The following is a 16,796-nucleotide window of genomic DNA, read 5'->3' as shown; positions in this document are numbered from 1 at the left end:
TTTTGTATGTGCATTGATAAATTAGCCTGTAAAAAAACGTGAGTCAACTTATACTCTCACAAGCAGAAAACAAGAACATCCCCATATCTTTGCCAACACTGAGAATTAGCAAACCTTTATTCTTTAACCAGATAATAGAAGAATAACTTGTTTTATTTTAATTTTTTAATTGTTGATAGACCTTTTTAATTTATTTCTATGTGGTGCTGAAAATCCAACCCAGTACCTCATACATGCCAGACAAGGATGCTACCACTGAGCCCCAGCCCGAATAACTTGTTTTTTTTACCACTTCTGAAGAGGAACATCTTTGTATCAGTTTATTAGTAAGATGATTATATTTAATTTATTGTCCAATCTAGGGTATTTCAAGAATGAAAGGGGACATTAAATGGCGGGTAAGTCAACAGGCTTATGGTTGTGCTACTTCCTGGCCATTTGCATTTATTAGTTTGGGCATTACTTGTTTGTAGCTTTTACTTACTGTTTCCTAGTGGGTTGTTTGTTCTTTTCTTAATATTACAAAAGATTATGTTATAATAATATTAACTCTTTGTAATGTGTGTTAAATATACGTCTCTCTACCTATCATAAATGTAAAGGTTTTATATATAGGTTATTTTAATTTTAAAAGTAACAAAATAAGATTTTTTTAAAGTTTGTTTCAGATGTCTTAAGCTTCTTTGATACAACTGTAGATTCACATGCAATTACAGAAAATAATGTAGGCAGATTCACTTTATACTCTACCTAGTTTCCTCCAATGGTACACCACAATAGTACACCACAGCCAGGCCCTGGGCCTACTTCCTCCCGTTGCTCCCTGTCTTTTCCCCCTACATTATTTTATTGGTGCCTTACAGTTGTACACAATGGTGGGATTTGTTGTTACATATTTGTACAGGTACTCAATGTAGCAACTGTAATTTGGCCAATATCAGTCCTCAGCACTTCCCCCCTCCCTCTCCTCTTCCTACCCCCCCCCCTGCCCTTTCCTCTATTTTACTAAATGCTCTTGGATTTTCATGAGATTCTTCTTGCCCTTTTGAAGCAACACTCGCCTCTCTTCTTCTCGCCTTTCCCCCAGCCTGTGACCTCAGCAACATTATCTGTTCCCCATTTCTACAACTTTGTCATTTCAAGAATGCTACATGAATGGAATCATATGGTGTGTAGTCTTCTGGTTTCCTTCTATGTGGTTTTATGTTTCATTTTGTTTTGACTCAGCATGATGCTCTGAAGACTCCATCAGGGTGTTGCTTGTGCCAAGAGTTTGTTCCTCTTTATGGCTGCTTTGGATGTATCCTAGTTGCTGAACCATTCACCCTTGGTGTTGTCACTTCTTTTTAGTCACTCAGATAGGTGTGTGGGGATATTTTGTTGCGGTTTTAATTTTCACTTCCCTAATGGGTTTTGATGTTGGACATCTTTTAATATACCCATTGTCATTTGTATATTCTTGATGAAATGTCTCCTTATATGTTTTGCCCATTTTCTCATTGAATTGTTCGTTTTTTGTACTGTTCAGTTTTGAGAATTCTTTGTTCAGATAATAACCTTTTGTCAGATGTGCAATTTGCAAATATTTTCTTTTTTCTTTTCTTATTTATTTATTTAGTTTATGGCAGTGATTGAACCCTTACTAGTTTACTACTGAGCTACATCCTCAGTCCTTTTTATTTTTTTATTTTAAGACAGTCTCACTAAGTTGCCAAGATTGGCCTTGAACTTGTGACCCTCCTGCCTCATCTCCCAAGCTGCTGAGATTACAGTGTGCTCCACCATGCCTGGCTATTTAAAAGTATGTTCTCATTATGTGGTTTGACTTCTGCTTCTCTTAAGAGGATCTTTCAGAGAGTAAAGATTTTTACATTTGTAATTTATCAATTTTGCCTTCTATGGATTGTGACTTTTGGTCAAGTCTAATAACTCTTCGCTCTGGATCCTGAAGATATTCTCCTGTGGTATAGCTCTGTGGACCAGGCTGCTCAACATGGCAGGTGGATCCACCCAAGAGAGAGATAGTACATACCCATAATGGAGATTATCTCATCTCAGAAGTGATAGTTCATCACATTTCTGCTGTATTATAGAGTCACGTGGACCAACTCTGGCATCACTTGGGAAGGTACAATGCAAGGTACCCTTGCATTCCCAGAGGCAAGGATCACTGGGGTCTTTTGCAGGGCTAGCTACCAAAGCCACAGAAATGGGAGCTGAACAAGAAAATTAAATATTAAAGCTATTGTTTTAATATTTGGACATTGTTTATTGCCTCATTATAGTCTAACATAAGCTAACTGATATACCTATATGTTTTTTTTTATAAACTTTTTAGCAGGCTTTTTATTGTTTTTGACTCACTTCTCCAAAAGATGAAAAAATCCCCTTTATATTCTCTGGCTTTCTTGTACTACTGGCCTTGTCTTGAGTTTGGTTAGTTTTATTTATTTATTTTAAGGTTTTTCTACCAGCTATATGTAGAATGCTCAATTATGCATTTGGAGACTCTTTCAACATCTTTAGATAGCACTGGTTTACTCTCCAGTCAATAACTTCAAGGAACAGTATTTTTTTAAAAAAATATTTATTTACTTTTTAGTTGTGGTTGGACAAAATATCTTTATTTTATTTATTTATTTTTATATGGTGCTGAGGACTGAACCCAGGGCCTCACACGTACTAGGCAAATGCTCTACTGCTGAGCCACAACCCCAGCCCCAAGGAACAGTGTTTTAACACTTATCTTACATCCTCCTCCTCCAGATGTCTGTCAATGTTACCATTATTTTATATTTTCAAAGTTCTGTTTTCTTTATCTTTAAGCCATGTTGTTGTGTTAAGAATCTAAGAAGTGCCATCTCCAGAGGGCAGGATCGATGAACGGTTCCTGTGTGTAGACCAAGAGTGTCCATCAGGGAAATGCGGGGAACGGATTCAATGTTGTTGGATTTCTAGGACATGAAGGACCACTGGAACAAAGAAAAACACCTCACCTAGGGTCACGTGTAATCTCATTTGAATCCTTAGCCAGGTAGGCAACATCTGTCTCTCTCTGGCCAAAGTCCCAAAGCTACTATAGTCCAGGACATCAGTCTTGGTGTTTGTGCTGGGAGGGTTCCTGATTCCCCAGAGGAGCTCTCCTCATCAATTTGCATGAGTCAATCTAGTCACAATTAATTCCTCTTTTTCAAGATGCCAGTGTGGAGCATGTTGCTGGGTACTATTCTTTGTCCCTTAGATGCTAGGATGGCAGGAAGAGGGTAGTCAAACATAATACAGGACAGTTACATTTCAATGCCCTATGAAGGGTCACCCACATGAAAGTTTCCTGGTGCTGACCTAGATAGCTTTTCTCTGCTGCTCCCAAATCACCTGAAACCCAGACAATTTCAGTCCTGTCTCTCAGCCTGTATATACACAGTCTGCATTCTGTGTACTTGAACTTATCAAAACATTTGTACATCTTGTCTCTTTCACGACTAGACCCGTAGTCCATATTTCCTACATGCCAACTATGTGACAGAATCACTTTGCATTATCTCGTGCCCTCTCTCCTTTCTTTACAACAAGCCCCTACGGGAAGCGTCATTTATTATTGTTGTTGTTCCTATCTTCCTGATGAGGAAACTGAGTTTCCAAGAGTCCCTAAAGGCTAAGGGACTCACCAAGAAGGTGTTCCCTAAAACCCCTTGGCTTATACTGGCTAAGTTTAAGTCCCTTTCTGAAGACAAACCATGCCTTGAATGTCTTGGAAGCCTCACCTGCCACTTGCTCCTCCTGCCAACGGTCATGTACCATATTCTCACTCCCACTGGAACTCTTAAGAAAGCAGAGTCCATATGGAAAGAGAGAGGAAATCATTCTCTCCAGCAGGATGGTGCCGTGGAGCCTCTGGAATTTGCTAGGGATCACATCTATGGGTAGAGACAAAAGTATAAAAGGTGGACAAATCCTACACTGTCAGAAAAAGAAAAAATGTGTTGTGGTTTGCCAGCCCAAGAATTCTCTCAGCCTCTATAATATAATTTATATTGGCAGATGCAATTTGAGTTCAAATCACTGACTTGGAAATGAACTCGCACAAAGCACACATTGGAGCCTGTGCCTCTTTTTCACCGTGAACCCATGAGTGCAACCATGCGCACCTTGCTCTTGCACTAGATGGCAAGGACACTAGGGGCAGGGATCATTTCTTTTGGTGACTCACAATTTCCCTGCAGTATTAGAGCACAGATCTGGCTAGAGGCTTTCTTTTAGTGGCAAAGAAAGCAAGAGAACTATCAATTACTTCTCTAGCATTTCTTGTAGTGCATGAGATTTGAAATCACTTGCAATCATTATTAACCACTAGCTAACCGCTACCATCATTTTTATTAGTGGTCTACATACCTTATCAGCTTTCAGCTTTCCTTTTGGGGGAAACTGAGGCTTACTTTACATCTTCCCAATTCCCTGAAACAATCCAGAAAAATAACCCATTTAAGCAGACATGAACCCAAGGCCAAGCTTCAAGACTCGGTTTCTGCTGTAAATTATAGAAATAGCACAGATATCGTGGCCCTTGGCCGAAGACAATCTTGAGTTTCAATCTGGTGGTTAGAAAGAGGAACATCTTAATCTGAAATCTTACTTATTAAAAGATGAAACAAGTTATTCCAAATTAAAAATGTATGTTGTTTAAGTAAAAGGGATTGCCAGATGACATTTGCACTGGAGTCTGCTCTTCCTCATGCCCTGGTTTCCCATTCTGGAGGTTGAAATCAGCCCTCGCATCCCACAGGTTCAGAAGAAAGCAGGCTGAGATGCCGTTTTCAGCTTTGGAAGAAAAACAAATCATGTTGTTGTCGAGGCTGTTACTGAGAACATCATGCTGTCAGCCCTACTGGCTTGGCCACAGTCAAAAGAATCAAACAAAGCTGTTTGCCATGAATCTCATCATTCTGGATTGCCCAGCTGGGTCCTCCCCCCACCCTACCCAATGCCATTCGCAATTCCAATGCCCTAGAATTTGTTCCAGGAACAAGTTAAAATTCTTGCTAATTTCAGACATCAGCACTGCAAGTCCGTCCTTTCTTTCTTTCTTTCTTTCTTTCTTTCTTTCTTTTTTTCTTTCTTTCTTTTTTCCTCCTCATTTCAATTTTTTCAGAAAAGAAATTCTGGTTGCTGGAAGACTCTAGGTAGACAAGTCCAGAGTTGAAAGCCCCCAGGAAAAGAGGGAAATGGGCTGATCAATTTGCAGGACTGGAGGATATACATGAATTGTAGGCCACTGAGCAGATAGCTAATTGCCTCTCAGGGCACAGAGGCCCTGGGGCCCCAGGCTTGGCTCTGACACCTGTCACCATTCCTGAGTGGACCCAAGGGAGTAAGTCTTCTCAATAAAGGCATTAGGGTCCTCCCTGTTAATCTCTTGCCTTAGGGCCTGTACCAAGTCTCATATTCATTATACTGTCAATTTCTTCACCTTTGAGGCAGAATAGGAATGCGATAATTGTCCCATAGAATTGAAAAAACACAGAAGCTAATGAGTGTAAACAATGTTATTTAACAGTCCATTGGATGGGGGAAAATGTACTGGCACTTTTATGACATTCGTTTTGAGCAGGTGTGTACATAGGTGTATGTATTTGAGTATGCAAGAGGAAAGAGACTATATTTTCTCTTTTTGAAATTTGTTTTAACTTTAAAAAAAATACCATTTGCTAGAACATTCTTCCAAGAAACTGCCAGAAGAAAATACTAAAGTCAGTACCAGGTAAGTGACATCATTGAAAAAGCAATACCTTGGGAGGCAGAAATAATGAAATTTGAATTCTTGCTCACTCTTACAGACTGTGATTTGAAGCAAGTGACTTTATATCTTTGAATGCTCATTTCTAACCCACCTTTAGGGAATGGGTTAGAAACTGTAATAAAGCCTACTTGACAGAATGGATGTGAGCATAAAATAAACGAGAATATATAAAATGCACAGCAAAGAACCTGGTATGTAGTAGAGGCTTAAGAACTATAATGGCCAGCATCTATTTAGCTTTTATATGGCAAAGGCTGGCTTCTGTACTTTACCTAAATGACATTATTTAATCCAAAATGTAGGTAATAAAATTATCCCCATGATGGGAAAAGTGAGGCTTAGGGGGGCTGTGTCTTCTTTAGTATATATGGAGTCTGCTCTGCCTCATGCCCTTGTTTCCCATTCTGGAGGGAAACTATATACATATATATGTATATACATAATTTTAACTTAATTTTCAAAACTTAAAAATTGGGGAAGATCTCACAATTTTGGATCCTCTCCTTCTAAGAGTCTGCAGCTATGGTCTCCAGTCCTTGTTTGTGTCCTTACAGGGCCATGATGGGCTAAAGTTGTACAGTGACCATTGCCTTTGGGCAATTAGGTGTTCATGAAGGTCCTGGTCACTCCTCAACCTCACACGTTCACGTCTTCACTGGGCCTCCAGAGGCATCTGAGGGTGGCCTGTCTTCCATTGCCTTTCCATCCACCTCCCTCACCAAAGTCGTAGAGTTGTTGAGCAAACAATCCAATACCCACGGGGTTCCTTTGTGGAGTAAAAATGCCCATGTTCACTCCCATCTCTGTTGAATTCTAGTTATTCCTGCTTGATGCAGTTTCCAGTGCAACATCAATGAAACACACCATGCAACTGCATTCTGAGAGGGCTCCCCTGATGCTCCCCCATGCACTGAAAAGTCTGGAAAGATCCAGAAATACCCCTGACTCTGGGAGCATACCATCAGTTGGGTTTACCTTTTTCCTCCTTTTTGCATTCCCAGGAAACTGTCTTAGACCAAGGTCTCCTCATTCTGTCTTCCTGAATTACCTCCCACCTTGTCCCCCTGATGTAACCCTCTCACCCCAACTCCCGATCCATTCAACACATCTCACAACAATCTCCTATCCATCTTTAGCAAATCTTCCTTCATAGTCAGGGGCAGTTTCTTGGGTGCGAGACCTGTGCAATTACATAAAATCCCTGCTTAGAAGTCACCTCACTTGGTTGAATGCTCCGCTATTGCATCTTGAAATTCCTAATGATTTCTGTACCAAGGGCCCACGTTTTTATTTTGTACTCAGGCTAGCAAGTACATAGCTGATCTTACTCATGTTTTAATTCAAGAAGTTTTAATGACTCCTAACCTTATCAGTTTTTCCCAGTCTATGTTAAACCATGACACACAAAGAAATAATATTTCTATGCTATAGTAGATTGCCCTGAATCCCTATGCTGGAGAAAACAGACGCCATGGCAAACTATGACTGTAGATTGACCTGAAGCCCTAAGGCCAGCCATGCTAGAGAAAGATGCCATGGCATACTATGACTGCTGAGCATCATAGAAGCTGCTGAGTACACCTGTGAGGAAGTTCTGTCTTGCAGGAGAAAGTCCCAAGAGTTCACCTTAGTGCTCGTCCAGCTTTATTTCAGAACTTTCTCCTATAGTCAGGCTAATCTCATGTTATGTCCATTCTCATTTTCAGGCCCTCACTAATGTGGTTCCAGTTGCTGGGAATGATCACTCCCTTCTTGATGTTACCCAAATCCTGCCCATTTTGTCACAGCAGCTCAAGTCCAACTCCTCCCAAAGCTCATCCTGTGTGTATCAGCCAATAGCATTTCATTCTTGTATCAAAGGACAATGGATTGCTTTGTCAGTAGCAGGTACTGGGCCATGGTGGAGGATACAATTGGAAGCAACACATGCATTCTCCTGCCCTCATGAAAAGCTCACTGAAGTTAGGCACACATACAAGGCCACTTTAGTGCAGTGTGATCAGAAGTAAAGAGAGAATGTTTTTGATTCTGAGGGTTTCTGTAGCAAATTACCACAAGCTTGGTGGCTTATAATAACAGAAATATATTTTCTTACAGTTCTGGAGAATTCTAGTCCAAATTCAAGGTGTCAACAGGACCACATGCCCTCTGGCACCAGGGATGAATCCTTCCTTGACTCTTGAAACTTCTGGTGACTCCTGGTTTCTTGACTTGTGAGAGATTACTCCAATCTTTATCTCCTTCATACGTCTTTTTCCACTTCTCTCTGTTTCTCTTCTGTATGTCTCTTATAAAGACTCTTGTCATTGTGTTTAAGGTCTACCTGGATATTTCAGATGATGCAACAAGATTTTTTTACTTGTTTATATCTATGAAGATGCCTTTTCCAACTAAGGTAACATTTTCATGTCCCAGGAATTAGGATAGGGACATCTCTTTGGGGGCCCACTATTTGACCCACTTACCTACTCCTTTGTGGGAGGGACAGCTAACTTTGCACAAGGGAATTTGAGGAAGTCTTTTTGGATAAAATAACATCTAAACTGTGCAAATCAGGCAAAGAGGGTGGGGACGTGAAAATGTTTCTGGAAACAACATGTGTACAGATCCCAATACAAAGTTAAGCATGCTGGATTCCTGGAACTAAATGAAGCTAAGTGTGTCTGGAGAATAACATACAAAGTACAAAGGATAAGAAAAGCATCTAGAGAAGTAATCAGGGCCAAATCAAGAGGAGCGTAACCACAGATAATCACTTGGACCACTGTAATGCGGGCACTAAAAGGTATTACAAAATGGAAAGGCATTATCAGATTTGAGAGGATTGCATAGTTGGAGTGCAGGGAATGGATTGGGGAGGGCTGAGACTGGAACTAAGGAAACTGGATAGGAACCAGTTATATCATCCAGGCTGTGCATTTTAAATTAGGATAATGTGGAAGGGAAGGGGAGAGGGTCAATAAATTTAAGAGATTATTGAGGACAGAATCCACAGGGCTGGTGACTGATGGGCTGTCAGTGGGAAGTCAGAATGAGGCCCAGTCTCCTGGTTTCTGGTGGCATAGCATTGCCACTGCTGAGTTGGGAACCAAGGCGCAGCTTGGGTGGGCACCACAGGAATGAGTTTGCACTATCCTGAGGACAGACAGTTGGAGGCTCTTAGTGGACACTTGAATTCAAGTCTGAGGCTCAGAAGGGAGGGCCAGGGCTGGAATCAGAGGCTTGGAAATGGTCAGTACATGGATCATATGCTAAGTCACGTAGTAGACAACCACACTTAGAAGGGAAGAATGAAAAGAGAATCGAGTGAAAACAGATCAGGGCCCAGGAAAGAATGCTTGGGAACAATTGCATTTATGTGAAGGGCAGAGGGCAGGGCACTGTGGCAAAAGGCAGAAAACAGGGCAATAGCTGATACAGTCATCCTTTGTATCCATGAGGGATTGGTTCCAGGACCCCCAAGTCTACGGATGCTCAAGTTCCTTATATAAAAATGTATAGTATTTGCATATAACTTATGTACATCTGCCCATATACTTTAAATCATCTCTAAGTTACTTATAATACCTAATATAAATGCTATGTAAATAGTTGTTATACTATATTGTTTGAGAAATAATGACAAGAGAAAAAATGTCTACATATGTTCAGTACAGACACAATTTTTTTTCCTGAATATTTTCCATCCGTGGTTGGTTGGATTCCATGGATACAGAGGCCCAACTGTATTTAGTTATGTGTGATTTTTACCACACAATTGGAAACTTATTGTCAATTCTCTGTCACTCATTTTATATTTTACTGAACAATTCAAGCACAATATTATTTCTCTGTTCAGCTTTTTTGGTCTTTATTTTGTATACGTGGGAACCGGAGCAAGGACTCAGAACGGGGGCCCATCTGGGAATTAGAACTGAACAAATGCCTAGGGATTAATTGTTCAGTGTCTGTGTTAGAAAATAGGAGGAGGGAAAATTTCCTGTGTCCTCTGATCCCTCACCGAAACCTATGGCCCAAAGTCATCATCAACTAACATTCTATGTACTTCTTTCCTTCTTCCCTTACAATTAAGCTTCTCCAAAATAAATAGCATCTTTTTGTTTGTTTGATTTTGCTCAAGGTGTTTATATATCCCCCCACCATGTGCTCCTTTCCAGCTAGTTAAATCCTATATAGAAGCACCATTCAGTATGTATAACATCCTGCAATAATGGAAATGTCTATAACTGTATAATAAAAATATGGCAGTCACTTGCTGCGGATGACTATTGATCACTTGAACATGGATAATGCACCTAAGCAGCTGAACTTTTCATTGTAGTTTTAGTTAATTTAAATTAAATATCTATATGTGGTCAATGGCTACTGTGTTGAAGAACATAGCTCTACAACCGTCCATGAATTCAGAACTCACTTTCTCAAGGAACATTCCCTGAATTCCTCTCCCCAAATCAGGCCTGATCTTCCTGCTCTGTGCTGTCCAGAACCTTGTACTTTCATTTGCTAATGAGGATTATCATTTGGAATAATTTTGTGTTTTTACTGGTTTAATAATTTTGTGATTTTACTAGTCAATCTCCCCTGATAGACTGGGCTCTGGCCATGTCAATCTCGGTTACTATTGTGTTTTTAGCACCTAGTTCAGTGTATGGTATGTACTTTGTGCTCAGTTAATATTTACTAAAAGAGTGAATGATCAAATAAATTGTTAAAATATTTCACTGGATTATGCACCAAATATATCTTCATTCAATTATAGCCATGGCTTGTAACCATATAATAGATAATTCTGTAATCATACAATAGATAACTAGCTCCAGTCAATAGAAATTAGGCCAGACAGACCTGCTCAATTTGGGCCATGTGAAATTTGTGGTGTTGGATCCTGTGCTCTGACCTTATCATCCACCGCAGACCTGAAGGCTCTTCTGATTCATGATGGCCCACTACATCTCTCTTGCCCTATGAAGTTAGTAGTAAAATCATTCACATTTCTCATTAGCAGTTTTCACTCTTCCCTGAATCTGACATCACTGTTCATCCTCTTGAAGTTGCTGAAAATCCTGAGTCTGTAACAGTGTATTGGTCTCCAGTTCCTGCTTTGCATTCTTTTGGTGTTTATTTTACATATTCCCAAAGCTCTTCCTCCAGTTAATTTTTAAACATTGGCTATGTCAGGAACCATGACCCAGCACTAAAGATCTCTCTCCAGAAGCAAGTCAGCACTCTTTGGCTATGTTCTTTTAATAGCTAAGTAGCCCTCACCCAGGATGGAACTCCAGCCCGTCAGAAGCTCTGGGCTTACTGGAACATTCGGGGGATCTCTTGCAACCTTCCTTAACTATCTTTGGCTCCAACCTCTTCTTAGATAAGGAAAGCTAAGTGGAAACTGTGGGCCTGGATGAATCCATCTCCTACACCCTGGGCCAGCATAACACCAGGGTCCTGTGCCTAAGTTTCATTGCAAATCAACAAGCAGGGTTCTAAACTGTCTCCATGTGAGAGCAAAGACCAACATTGTAAAACCCAGTTGGCAGTTCAATTAAGGTCAGGTAAGTCTGACAGTCATTGTGGGAACCCAAATGGAGCTGGGGAAGCTAATGAGCAGGATGTTCAAAGGGGTGGTGGGGAAAAGTCTATCAGTTCTTACTATCTGCTCCATTGTGGTGGGTTCTGGAAGCTGGAAAGAAAAAAATTATGATAAAGATGAGAGGGAGGAAGAGGCCACCTGGGCATGGATTTGATTCAGAAGAGGCAAAAGAAGCACTAGTCTTTAATTCCAAGTCAAACAAGAGGAGCATGCTCTGCATAAAGTTAAAGGGAAAAGGCTTTAGTATATATCCCAGGGTCCAAGACAGTGGACAGATGCCTTCCTGTCCTCCTCAGGCCCATGTCAGACAAGCTTCTAGGGACAGCTGCTGCCTGCTTCCCATCACGGAAAGAAGTAACAGCCCCACCCCTGGGCTCCACCTTCTGAAGCCTTGCCCACTCCAGGAATGGCAAACAGTCCTCCTATTGCCAAAAAGCCACTGACCCTGCCCCTCCACTTCATGGAAGGGCCATTCACAGGAGAACTTTCCTCACTTTTCCTGCCTGTTACATCGCTGCTGCTTTCTTGAATCTTTCATAATCCTAAAAGCTACTGACAGACAAGAAACAAGTAACTTGGTGTTGGATCAACCAAAAGTGGCCTAATTTACAATTGCAAACACGAGAGTATGGTCACTTCTCAGGGGTGTTGGTGACAGATTGGGCAATCACTAGAAGACAGGCAGGGAGCTGGGGATGTAGCTCAGTGGTAGGATGCTTGCCTAGCAAGTGTGAGGCCCTGGGCTCCATCCCTAGTACTGCCAAAAAATAAAATAAAATAACAAAAGAAGAGAACAGACCTGGGTAGAGGAGATGGCAAGTACCACAACTGATATAGCCAGTGGATTCACATGTGGCTAAAGATGAGACAAGGGAGCACTTGAAGTTAATGAATAAAACCCTGCACAGGTCTGAGAATGCCCAAGCCTGTACTGACCTGTCATATTTCTGCAGTGTTTGTGGTATCTGCCAGCTCAGTGATCCAGGTACCAATGAAGAACAGCCTGTGCAGTCCCCTGGAACTCACTGTCCAGATTTACTCTGCAGTTTCACCTCAAAAACAAAACAAAACATGGATTTAACAGATATCAAACCTTGGACTGGGGTTGTGGCTCAGTGGTAGAGCACTTGCTTAGTATGTGTGAGACACTGGGTTCAATTATCAGCATCACATGAAAATAAATAAAATAAAGGTATTGTGTCCATCTACAACTAAAAATATTTTTTAAAAAACACAAATATCAAACTTTTCAGAAATCTGGTTTTTGACCTCTGGGATGCATCTTTAATGCTAAGCCACCAAATGTTTTCCAAAGCCCAAATCCTAATAAGAAACACTATTAAAAAATTACCTGCAGCATTCCAGCTGCTTGCACATAAACTGTGTCACTTAATTGTATTCCAAACTCTCTCCATCTGCCTCTCTTAATGTCAGAGGTAACTGCTCATGCAAGTCAAGATTTCTGCCTCTATCTCTGAGCAGATTTTCCTGTTCATCCACACAAAACCCAAATGAACTTGCAAATGTATCAGTTTGAGCAAGTCATTCCCCTTCTTAAAACTTTTATATGTTCCTAATGTCTCTGTGACAAGGGTTACTCTCAGCATTCAAGGACCTGTGAGGCTGACCCCCCTCCACATCAGCACCCCTCATACACCCAATCAGGAGAAGGCACACTGCTTCACCTTGCACCCTCCCTGGGGCTGCCCTGTAGTTCTGATTCCTTCTTTGTAGAAGGAATCAGAAGGCCACCAGCACCCCGCTTTTCTCCCTCAAGTTTTTCCTGGCTTCACCCATAACAGCTGCACCCCCAGTGAGACAAACTGAGCAGTTTGTGCCTCTTTATCTTGGTGCATCTGCTACACTCCTGTCATCATTTACATTCCTCATTCTCAATGGGGAGGTGTCTCCCTAAGGGAGCCAGAAGTGGTTCTTGGCAGGGGAGAGACTGGAAATTTTTGCTTTTTATTATAAAGCACAGATATGCACAAGATACATAAACAAATAGTGTGTTGTGGTTTGGATATGCAGTGTTCCCCAAAATCCCCTGTATTAATGCAGGAATATTCAGAAATGAAATGATGCATTGTGAGAGTTATAAGGTAGTTTGTTTATCCTAGTTTGGATAGACTGACCGGGTGGTAACTGTAGGTAGATGGGGCATGGCTGGAGATGGCAGGTAACTGGGGGCATGTCCTGGAAGGGTTCATCTTCCCTGTATCCCCATCCACTTGCCCTCTCTGCATCCTGGCCACCATGAGTAGAACAACACTCCTCCACCATGCCCTTCCATCATGATGTTTTGCCTCTTATTGGGCCCAGAGCAATGGAGTTGGCCAACAATGGACTGAACCTCTGGAATAAATGTTTCCTCTTCTAAGTTGTTCTTGTCAGGTATTTTGGTCATAGTGATGAAAAACTGACTAACATAGTGTGTGTGGTATTAAAATTTCATGGGTGGATGAGGGAGATTGTTTTTAAAAATATCAGAGGCAAATAATTTTTAAAAGGCTGAGAAATATGCAGCAAATCACCAGCTGGACTGTGAGTTCTTTGTGAAAATCCCCACCAATGGAGGTTCTGACACACAGAGTAGTTTTGAATAAATGTTAAATGTTGAAAGTTGAATGAAGGTGGGGTTGTAGCTTAGTGGTAGAGCGTGTGCCTAGCATGTGTGAGGCACTAGGTTCAATCCTCAGCACCACATAAAAATAAATAAATAAAATAAAGGCATTATGTTCATCTACAACTAAAAAAAATTTTTTTTTAAAAAAAGAAAGTTGAATGAAAGCAGGCATCAATGAATTCTCCCAATAATTCTAAGGGGTGGTATTACTGTCCATGGGGAAAGATAAGGAAACAGGTATTAAATGACTAATTACACCATCAAAGTTCCAGTTAATTAGTGCTTAAGTATAAACATTTTAAATTCAAGACATTAGGCTTCATATCTAATACTTGCTCACTTTATTTTGGTAGACTTGATAGAATTTACACAAAAACAGGAGACTATATTTTGCAATTTGCCTTCAACAAAGAATGTTCTGGCTGGACTATCCTAAGTCAATTGGAATATCTAAGAACAAGCTTCACGAATCAAATTTGGGATCACATTCTTAACATGGATAGTGCACCTGAGCAGCTGAACTTTAAATCGTAGTTTTAGTTAATTTAAATTAAATACCTGTATGTGGTCAATGGCTACTGTGTTGAAGAATGTAGCTCTACAACACTATAATGGACTTTTAGTGGGAATGATGACCTTCTACTCCACTTGCAAAAGGGAGAATCTAAGGCTTACTCAGATGCAGCTAGAGCTACCCACTTAGCTTCTCACTCCAAATTTTGAAGTTAATCTAATTAAATTAATTTTTTTTAAAAAAATCTAGCTTTGAGCCTTTCTTGTGTACTCAAATGAACAGCACAGAGCTACTTTGCCCTGCAAAGGTGGGGTAGTGGAATAAGAAAATAATATATATAATTATAATTCACATTTCAACAAGTTCATCATCGTCATGAGACATACGAAATTCTAAGCCAGGAGATGAGCTACAATGGGGAGATAATGAGGATGAGAATGTTATTAGTAAAAATGCTTTCCTTGTTGAAAGCAAAGCAAAGTGACATCTATAAAATGGTTTTATGGGTCAATTTGTTGAAGCAGGAGGAGTTGAGTAGCTCAGAGCCATGCTTTATTCTTTGCAAGGTCAAGATGAGGTTTGAAATTTGATTTATGAGTATGTTTGTTAAATCAAACTTTCCTCATTTTCTACTCCAGAGCTTACGAGCAGAAGTGACGCACTGGGAAAAATCCCCGCTGAGTGGCAGTTCATTCTAGGTCATAGCATTTTGCTTTTGAGTATAAATACTTCATATAGACATAAAAAGCTCATTAACCATACATGTAAAATTCAATGAATTTTTACAAAAAGAACAAACCCTTGTAACCACCACCTAGATGAAGAACAGTTCTGCATCTCCACAGTCCTCCTGTGGCCCTCTAGTTTTGCTTCATTTTGAACTTAAAAAAAAATGGAATGATATAGTAGATACTCTTTGTGTTTGACTCCCTTTGCTAAATATATGATGTGTTTGTGAGATGCATCCAAGTTTTTCTCATGTTTCAATACTTTGCTCATTATCATTGTTGTACAAATTTCATTGTATGGCTATACCATCTTTCTTTCCCCATTTGGTTGTCAAATATTTGGGCTGTTTCTGCCTTTTGGTTATTGTGCATAGTGTTGCTATAAATATTCTGCTCACATGTTTTCTGATAAGCATATGTGCTCATATTTACCTAGGAGTGGAAGTGCTATTTCATATGATATACATATGTTCTGCTTTAGTGGGTTCAATGAGATAGATTTGAAAGGTGATTGTACCGACTGCATACTTGCATCATATACTAAGCATGTGCAGAGGCCCAGACGTTCCAAATTATCATCATTGCTTAGTTTTGAATATTTTTATTTTAACCATTCCAGTGGCTATGTTTTAAGAGATCAGGATTTTAATTTTAATTTTCTTGATGAGTAAGGATGGTTAGAAGCATCTTTCCATGTGTTTATTGGCCATTCAGATTTCTTCTTTTATAAACTGTCTCCACAAGTCTTTTGCATATTTTTCTACTGAGGTTTCCATATTTTCTTAATAATTTATAGGAGATCTTTCTATAGTTGATTATAAGTCCTTTTCAGATATGTGACATAATGTTTTCTCATCTTAATGGTGTCTTTTGATAAAAAACAAATTCTTATTTTTTTTTCTTTTTTTTTTTTTAATTTTTTATTGTTGGTTGTTCAAAACATTACAAATTTCTTGACATATCATATTCCACACTTTGATAAAGTACTAGCAAGGGGGCACCCGGATTTACAAATTCTTATTTTTAAGGTAGTCTAATTTTTCAATTTTATGTTTAATATACTTTATGTGCTATTTCTGAAAATTTTTGCCTTTTCACTGTTAGGAAGATAATTTTTGCAGCATAATGTTGAGTGGTCCAATCTATGAGCAGAAGCTATACTTTCATCTATTTAGGGCTTCTTTTTCATCAGCTTTATTGAGGTAAAACTGTACATGTCCAAGGTATAAGATGTGATGTTTTAATGTACATATAAATTTTGTCAACAAAAGAGGATATCATCACCATCAGCTAATTAATCAAGCTAATTAATATAGCCATCACCTCACACAGTTACCTTTTGTGGGTGATAAGAACATTCAGGATCCATTTAGATCTCCTTCAGTTTAATCTCAGTTACAACCTCTAATTTTTAGTGTTCAGATTTTTCACATTTTTTAAATCAGATTACGAATTTTGTTGAATTTGAGCAAATACCAAGTACTTTGAGCAAATATCAAGTACCTATTTTTCAAACTGCAAGAGATACAAAATAAAAGGAA

General features: G+C 39.7%; 1 long non-coding RNA gene across 1 annotated transcript in view; it reads right to left on the bottom strand.

Annotated features, from left to right (window-relative positions):
- Window positions 1–2,605: 2,605 nt before the first annotated feature.
- Window positions 2,606–16,796, bottom strand: part of LOC125616165 — a 35,243-nt gene continuing 21,052 nt past the window's right edge. The window contains exons 4-7 of the long non-coding RNA XR_007346813.1: window positions 12,324–12,439; window positions 4,393–4,455; window positions 3,765–3,917; window positions 2,606–2,972 (exon numbers count right to left, since the gene is read on the bottom strand). This is a non-coding gene — a long non-coding RNA (uncharacterized LOC125616165). The remainder of the gene's footprint in view (window positions 2,973–3,764; window positions 3,918–4,392; window positions 4,456–12,323; window positions 12,440–16,796) is intronic.

This window comes from Marmota marmota, unplaced genomic scaffold (genome assembly GCF_001458135.2).
Source record: "Marmota marmota marmota unplaced genomic scaffold, marMar, whole genome shotgun sequence".
In the NCBI taxonomy this organism is placed as follows: domain Eukaryota; kingdom Metazoa; phylum Chordata; class Mammalia; order Rodentia; family Sciuridae; genus Marmota; species Marmota marmota.
This window is presented reverse-complemented; position numbering and strand designations above follow the sequence as displayed.